Source organism: Momordica charantia (assembly GCF_013281855.1).
Source record: "Momordica charantia cultivar OHB3-1 chromosome 11 unlocalized genomic scaffold, Mcharantia_2.0 BLBB01000011.1, whole genome shotgun sequence".
Classification (NCBI taxonomy): Eukaryota; Viridiplantae; Streptophyta; class Magnoliopsida; order Cucurbitales; family Cucurbitaceae; genus Momordica; species Momordica charantia.
The window spans coordinates 14096574-14103196 of NW_028275159.1; the positions used below are offsets into that span (position 1 = coordinate 14096574).

Here is a 6623-nt window from a genome sequence, read left to right on the forward strand (position 1 = left end):
GAGTAGGAGTTTCACTCAAAAGAGGATAATGTAGACGTGAATCAATTTCCTCCAAATACAAATAGAAGTTTCACTCGGAGGAGGAGAAGGAGGTGGACGTGGATAAACTTCCTCAATCTCCGAATACTACTAGGGGTTTCACGTAGAGGAGGAGGATGTAGACGTAGATAACCTTCCTCAATCTCCTAAATATGAGTAGGAGTTTTAGTCGGAGGAGAAGGACGTGGACATGAATGTGAATCGATTTTCACGATCTCTGAAATACGAGTAAGAGTTTCACTCAAAGGAATAGAATGTGAACGTGGATCAACTTCCTCAATCTCCGAAATACTAGTAGGAGTTTCATTCAGAGGAGGATGACATAGAAGTGGATCAACTTCCTTGAAATACAAGTTGGAGTTTCACTTGGAGAAAGAGGATGCACGAATCAATTTCCTCAATCTTCAAAATATGACTATGAGTTTCATAAGAGGAGGATGACGTAAACGTGAATCAACTTCCTCGAAATTTAAGTTTCACTCGGAGGAGGAAGAGGACGTGAATGTTGATAAACTTCCTCGATCACTTGGAGGAGGAGAACCTAGACGTGGATAAACTTTCTCGATCTCCGAAATAGAAGTAGGACTTTCACATGGAGGAGAATGATGTAGAAGTTGATCAACATCCTCGAAATACAAGTAAGAGTTTCACTCGGAGGAAGAGGACGTGAATGCATACAACCTTCCTCGATCTTTGAAATACGAGTAAGAGTTTCACTCGGAGGAGGATTAGGATGTAGACGTGAATCAACTTCCTCCATCTCCGAAATATGACTAGGAGTTTCACTTGGAGGAGGAGGAGGACGTGGACGTTGATCAACTTATCGATCTCGAGTAGGAGTTTCACTCAAGGGAGGACGTGAACGTGGATCAACTTCCTCAATCTCCCAAATACGATAACGAGTTTCACTCGGAGACGAAAGACTTGAATGTGAATCAACTTCCTTAATCTTCAAAATACGTGTAGGAGTTTTACTTAGAGGAGGCTTTGTTAGGACTTTCTCTACCTTTAAAAAGATTAGAGACTCGTGCAAGCGTACACGGTCACAAGTAATACTCGGAAGTAATCTAAGGTCGAATCCTCAGGGACTTGCTGCTTTTCAAAATCAAATAATGCAGTGAAATGATTCAAATATACAATTATGATGTAGGAAGAAAAATGTGATGAAATGTTGTTGTTTGGGGTTTTAACTAACAAGCAATTTAATAAAACTCAACCTCCTTGTCTCCTACCTTGGTTTTGATGCAAAACATGGAAAACACACTATGTTGGGAAAATGCACCAGGCGTAATTCCTAGCTTTTCTTGGGATTTGAGATCTACTTTTTCACTACCGCTTTTGGTTGCTGCAGAGGCTAGGGTAACCTACAATCATATTCCTATGTGTGATTACAATCCTAGAGAATATCTACCAACTCATTTGCATTATAGGTCAGAGGGCCTATGTCTAGGACCATGTTTTATGCGCTTATTTCTAAGTCACATCCCATATTGGTTTCCTATTATTTTACCTAACTCACCTTTCCATGGTTAGGCTTTGATGTATAAATCAAGTCCCCACTGGCGAAATGGAAAAAAGACGTAAAGAGAAGTTTTTAGAAACCAACCCAAAAAAGTGTCAGGCGCAATCTAGCCAAAATCCCGAGCGTGTTGAAAATCAAATCATTTGACTAAGGCATTCCACAAGGAGGTTGATAACTAATTTAGAACATAATTAAATTAAAGTAAATGCACAAAAACATCAAGAAAATATTTTCATTGAATTTAAATGAATAAATAAGTCGTACAAGGAGTTCTAGCTTGATCCTCTTCTCTCTTGACCGTGAAGGGAGTTGAAACTCGCTAAAGAACTTTAAAATAACAGAATGAACAAAGAACGGAAGTAAGAACTAAAATTAAAAGCAATACGAAAGGTAAAAGCATGAAAAACGAAGAAATGAACAACTAGAACATGAACATATACCCTAAAAACGTGTTCTACAACTAGACAGCATCTAGAAGAAGATGAAATGAAGCTTGGAAGAGATGATTTGCTGAGGGATGGATGGCTTCATTTTATAGCACCATAGGTTGGTTGAAACTCCCCTGCATTTTACGTGGAAAATGGTTGAGATTCACCTAACCACCTCACTTGGACTTGGACTCACGGTTTTGAACATGTGAGAAATGTCCTCCTTGCCCTTCATTAATAAAAACATGCGTTTTGACATATTGCCCTCCAAAAATGCGTCGGGCGCAATTATGCAAAAAATAGAATTCTGTTATTTTCTTCCAACTTTGACCGCATTTATCTCATATTTTTCCTAAAGTACCATAGTTTGACTTTTATGCAGAAATAATCTATGTATGTTCTACTTTAAGAATATGTGGTCCTTTTCAGCAAATAATAATGGAAAATGGGTCAAAAACGTGGTCAAATAGGGCTACTGACACATGTTTCTGCAGTAAAAAGTCAACTATAACACACCCCCAAACTTAGCCATTTGCTTGTCCTCAAGCAAAAACAACAACAACAAATCTAAAACAATTAACATGCTAGAAAGATGAATGATCAACAATCCAAATGTCCTAAGTAAATGAATCATATAAGTCTCAGGAAAGGCTCCACAAGCTAAACGTCCTAACTTTACTTTCAAGCCAACAAACCATAAACCATCCTTTGTTTTGAAAATAAAAACGATTCTAAATCTTCTTCTTTTCTAAAACACAAAACTCTTTTACAAAACCATGGAATATGCACACTTCCGTTTTGATTCAAACATTTTAACATCAAGTGGACCGGCTACTAGCCCTTGAGGTTTTCAACACCTTATGAAACACCCCAGGATTTTCAACATTCAAACAGGGAACGTTACTAAAAGCCACTTGAAAAGTATAACTCGTACTAGAGAGTTAAACCACTAGAAATACAAACTTTGACAAATTCTCACCACGCTTCCGCTGCGCTACTATGATTAATAACACTTACAAAACCTTGCACTAAACAAAACAAACACCACTAAAGTTCTAACGAAACTCAAATTCTTCTCGGTTAATAATTTAGTAACAATCCAACCTTATAGAAGCTTTGCACCAAAATCTTCACTAACCATAAACTATCCACTACACAAAACTAACTTTCTCGAATAACAGCGACGCAAAGGCTAATTCAAGTTCAACTTGAACAAATGTATTATCCTGATAAATAACCTCAATAGATCACATCATCAAAGTTCAAGTAGCTAAACAAAATTAATTTTCTTAAAAGAATCATGAACTGTCAGTCCTAAAACATCCTTTAAAAAAAGAACTTAACAATCCAATTTAATAATCTAACAACAGACTCAGTTACAAATAAACAACTATAACTATCCTATCCTAATTGAAAATTAGCAATGCAACGTTAAATGGTTTCTCTAGTCAAATCTCCTCCTCGCCATCACCATCTCAAGAGCTAGCTCGATACCTACAAAATTGGAGGAGGAAAAGAGGGATGAGTACAACCATAGTACTCAGTAAGCAGCCCTTATCTGAAGGGTTACGCACAAATATCATGCTTATCAAGGATACAACGTGTCATGCTTATCAAAGAATCAACACATCATGCTTATCATTAATCTCGAGCCTTAAATGAAAGAAACATATTTCAAGAAGCAGTTTATATATAAGTTTAACTAAAAATATACCATACATCTCGAACTCAGCCTCACATCTTAACTCACTAGTGCTCTTTCTTGATTCCTCCAAGACTTACTCCTTCGAGTCGTACCGACTCCTGACCTCGCGTAGCTAAAGCACCGACAATTCTCTACGGTGCTCGGTGTTGGACCTTAACATTTATCCCCAAGGCTTCAACTACTACTCAACGTATTGGTCCTTGGCCTCCAAGCAACTCCTAACCTATCACACTATGTTAGTCCTCCAAGTCTCACTCCTCGAATCGTTTCGGCCCTTGCCATTTATTCCCAAGGCCCGACATTCATCTACAGAGGCTTGACATTCGACCTTGCCATTTATCCCCAAGGCTTTGAACTGTGCATCACATTATGTTAGTTCCTCAAGTCTAACTCATTGAATCGTATCGGCCCTTGCCATTTATCCCCAAGGCTCGACACTCATCTACAGAAGCTTGGCATTCGACCTTGCCATTTATTCCCAAAGTCTTGAACTGTGCATCGACCCTTGACATTTATCCCCAAGGTATCGACGACTACTCAACGTATTGGTCCTTGACCGCCACCACATCAACACGCAATACTAATTCAACAAAATAGAATCACCGTGCTGACCCCCGACCCTTTGTAACCGGAGCCTCGACACTCACTCTACCAAGTTGAGGTATCGATCCCCGACCTTTGCACCTGGAGCCTTGATACCCAACCAGTGACGTGCCAGCCTTTTTGGCCCTGTTAGTTCTCCATTTACTATATTACATCCCGGAACTCTCACCAGAGACCTACATGCTTTTCAGCCATGACCCATGCAGAAATTATCTCACAAAATGGAACATACGTTATACACAAAACCTATGTCACTATCATCCAGACATGGCCATCCAACATCACGAGGACACCATTCTCTCAACACTCAGCATGCTTTACACACCACAGCGCAGATAATTCACAAAAGAGACGTAGTCGACATATATCCATATATGCATCCAACACTCTAAAAATTTCATAGTAATCAGAACACAACATAACCCATTCACTTCATTAAGGACCAAACTTTCACCAGAGTCCTACTACATACTTTCTAGGCCATGACCCATGCAGCACTCAACTCACAATAAAACCAGCATGCTTCCATAACCAAAGACAGTAAGCTAAACATGAAATGACATGTCCAACATGCATGCGCAACACAACAAATTTCTCCCACATTATTTCAGTATGCTTTTATGAACCCAACCATACAACGATAAAACAATTCATAATCCATAATGCTTTCATAAATACCACTAAGCATCAAATCCAACAACGCAAAGCAAATCAGTTATAAACCACCAGAATCAACATGATTTCATTCAAACTACTTATAATCATTAGCCAATATTCACAAAGACACAATCAACCTACATATTAATAAATAATAAACACACCGAAAGCACCAAACAATTCATACATATTCAAATAACAAACATCCCCCAAGTAAGAACTACTTACCTACTGTCAATGTTCCTAATTCTTCGGTTGATTCGACACCTAGGCATTCAAATAAAAAAAAAAACAGCATGTCAAGAAGACAGTTTAAGTGTGGGTAACTCATATCTAACTCAAGCAAAGGTGGGTAACATAGATCGAGTTTCAAACGGGTGTGGGTAAGCACCAAACACCACAAAACTGCTGCTGTCCACGTTTTGCAGCAGAGGAACGTGTCGAAACAACTTCCAACAACTTTGTTTTGCTATCCGTTACTACAAAACGACTTTGCTTAGGTGTGGGTAACTCTTATCTAACTCGAGCAAGGGTGGGTAACGTGAATCGGGCTTCGAACGGGTGTGGATAAGCACCAAACACCACGAAACTGCTGCTGTCCACGTTTTGCAGCAAAGGAACGCGCCGAAACGATTTCCAACGACTTTGTTTTGCTGTCCGTTACCACAAAACAACTTCGCTTATGTGTGGGTAACTTAGATCTAGCTTGAAAAGATGTGGGTAGTGTAAATCGAGCTTTGAACGGGCGTGGGTAAGCGTCGAACGCCACGAAACCACTGCTGTCCACGTTTTGCAGCAGATGAATGCACCGAAACAACTTCCAACGACTTCGTTTTGCTATCCGTTACCACAAAACAACTTCGATTAGGTGTGGGTAACATAGATCTAGCTTGAAAAGGTGTGGGTAGTGTAACTCGGACTTCGAACGGGCATGGGTAATTGCTGAACACCCAGAACTAAGTTGTTTTTTACATTTTTACAGCAGCAAAACGCACCGAAAACACCCCAACCGACACAAATCAGTGCTGAACACCACTGGAACACCCGAATTGATGCGCCGCCGTTGCTACAAGTCGTCTTGAGTCGTTGTCGTCGCGGATCTGAGCTCGCCGAGATAATCGTTGATGACGGCGGTGCTGCACGGGTCACCGACGGTGAGGGATGGTTGGGGGTGGGGGCGGCTGCAATGGTGAGGAGGAAGAAGAAGAAATTGGGGGGGGGGGGGGCGGCTATAAGGAAGAGGGAGGAGGAATAGGGTTTGTTTTATTTAAAAACATTTTCCTTTAATTTATTTTCGTTTATTCCAACTTCTTAATTTTGGTTTTAAACTAAAAAACCTAAATTCTCAATTTTACAAGAAAGCCCAAAGCAAAACCCCAAAGAAAACACTTTAGTAATTAAGAATAAAATCCACCACAACCCAACACAAAATGATTAACTTAACTCTAAGACCCAAGAATAAAATCCAAAAATTTCCCAAAACCTTGGATTTAAGATTTAATTAAAACTCTCCTCCAAAGTTCGAAAACTTAAATTATCTGAAATCAAAGAAATTAAACTTAATTCTAGTTTACCCAAAATTAAAACTCCCAATTAAAATCAAATAATTTAATTTAACAGCTTAAAGGAAAAAAAATCCAAATGCTCAATTTAAAACTTAAAATAAAAA

General features: G+C 39.2%; 1 long non-coding RNA gene across 1 annotated transcript; it reads right to left on the reverse strand.

The window, feature by feature from the left end:
* Nucleotides 1-3185: 3185 nt before the first annotated feature.
* Nucleotides 3186-6164, reverse strand: LOC148208148 (uncharacterized). The gene is made up of 2 exons (XR_015788718.1): nt 5183-6164; nt 3186-3483 (listed from the first exon to the last, which is right to left on the reverse strand). It is a non-coding gene; the product is annotated as an uncharacterized LOC148208148 (long non-coding RNA).
* Nucleotides 6165-6623: the final 459 nt, after the last annotated feature.